A 2,207-nucleotide genomic window follows, 5' to 3' on the forward strand; every position below is an offset into this window, starting at 1 on the left:
TCGAGGGTGTCCGTCATGATACAAAACTTCGCATCCTTGATCGGGGGGAAGCAGGGAAGCCACCTCCTCAACAATAGCCTGGCTCTTCTCCACCATAGTAGCCTGTAATTATAAAAAAAAAAGTTAATTAATATTTGTATAACATTTATTTAAAATGAATAATAATTATAAATCTAAGAACTACAAAAACTTACATGGAGCTCCTCCATCAACTCATCCCTGTGCCGCACGTACACCTTATTGAACATGTCAATCTTAAGAAACTTCGACCCTGCCTGAATTAAAAAAATAATAACAAATATTTTATTAGTTGTGTAATAGAGAGTAAAACTAATAAATTTCTTTTTTAAAAATGTGTTTACCTGACGTCGCTCCTCTATCCTATATGAGAAGCGTCAAGAGTCGGAGTGGTGGAAAAGTTTCTTCTTTGACCTATATATCGCATTGGCCTTGACTCTTTTCTGTTAAACGGAAACAAACCGTATTAGTGCCGATATTAATTAAAAATTATTCAATAAATTAATAAACGTATTAAAATATTAATAAATTTAAAATATTAATACAATATTATTAACATATAGTCATATATATATACATATAATTCACTTACGAGGTATATTTCATCCTGAACATAGGTGCAGAGCCACATCCAATCTTCAGGGTGCTTTACCAACCCCATGGGGCACCCATGTGCTAAAGCAACAACCAGATCCTCATATTTCTCGAAATTCTTGTGAAAGTCGCTATTCCACGAAGTGAACCGGTCGGTGAAAAGCTCTTGTATGTACTTGGTTGGCTTGGCATCGAGGTCTTGGAGATCATACTGATGCTGCAAATAGGAAAATTATTAATCAAGTTAAAATTCATTAATGTTCACTTCTTTATTAAAAAAATAGTCATAAAAGTTGACAATACTAGCCGATAACTCATGAAGAACGGAGGCCTTGGTCTCCGTTGGGATAGCTCTCCAAGATTCCCACTACAGGGGCAGTGGTGACGCACAATAGAGCCAACGTCATGGACCAAGTGGTTGTGCTGCTCCTTTGTTACTGCCGCCCGATGTCGAGCATCCCACGTAATCTTGATAAGCTCTTGGGTGGTGCGCGTGAGCTGTACTATGCCCAGGAATCTGCATGGGCCCTTAGTCCTTTTACGAACTTCAAAATGAAATAAGTTAGTGTAAGAACAAAGTAAATAATCTACGGAAAATTAGGTAGAACCTCCCCTAAAAGTATAAAATTTCCTAAAACTTGCAAATAATAAAACAGCACAACCAACACATAGAGGAAACAATTCTCACAGCAAACCAATAAAAAATCATTAAATCTAATATTTGCATAGAAAGATGTATTACCTGTCTCGGATCATTTTCCCTCAACTATGGAAGCCGATGCAGACTCCTCATGCTCCTCACTACTCCAGGGCCTGTTAGAAGAAGCATTTAGTCCCAAGCTAAGATTACAATAAACAATAAGATGATTTGAATGAATGAATCAGTGTATATATATATATATACATACATACCTGCAGAAGCCATGAGAATTGATGCAAACACACTGAAAAGAAGTTAACAGAAAGTCTTCTACTCACACAGTCCTTATGTCCAATACTAGCGATAGTCTAGTGATCGAGTGAACTCATTTCTGGTGAGCAGGGACTTTCATATTTATAGGCTATATTCCTAACATGATCCCAGCTATCATGGGATCAGTTAATACCTATTATATTTTACATCAAAATGGGATAAGATATAATACTCCCACAGTCCCTTAATTGCAGGAAACTTGTCTCCCACATTCCCTCAATTTCAGGAGATTAGTCTCCCACAATCCCTCAATTTCAGGAGACAATTTGTTGACATGGTCATGACTTCTAATTGATTCAATCCACGTTTTTAGGTATCCTTATCATGATACGGAAGTTCAAAAACTAACATTCTCCCACTTTTGAACTTCCGCTGATCATGTCCCTTGTCCAACGCATCAAACCAATCCCTTCAGTGATCACTTGAATCATTTCAACCATACAACAATTCATATCTGCCATGAAGAGTTTCAAAGAGTTGAACCCCAGAAAATTCGTACGTTATAATTTGTACTAACACTCTGAGATCACATCCCCCAAAACTGCTCATGCATGATATTCACAGAGCAAGCAGACATATTCATCATGTCATTCATTCACACTCCCACTGATCAAGCCAAACA

General features: G+C 37.2%; 1 long non-coding RNA gene across 1 annotated transcript; it reads right to left on the bottom strand.

Moving 5' to 3' along the window:
* Positions 1 to 363: 363 nt before the first annotated feature.
* On the bottom strand, positions 364 to 1,426 carry LOC148691269 (uncharacterized). The gene is made up of 3 exons (XR_015955444.1): positions 1,355 to 1,426; positions 611 to 1,157; positions 364 to 461 (listed from the first exon to the last, which is right to left on the bottom strand). It is a non-coding gene; the product is annotated as an uncharacterized LOC148691269 (long non-coding RNA).
* Between the last annotated feature and the right edge of the window lie 781 nt (positions 1,427 to 2,207).

Source organism: Pyrus communis, chromosome 14 (assembly GCF_041283825.1).
Source record: "Pyrus communis isolate YQ-2024b chromosome 14, ASM4128382v1, whole genome shotgun sequence".
NCBI lineage: Eukaryota > Viridiplantae > Streptophyta > Magnoliopsida > Rosales > Rosaceae > Pyrus > Pyrus communis.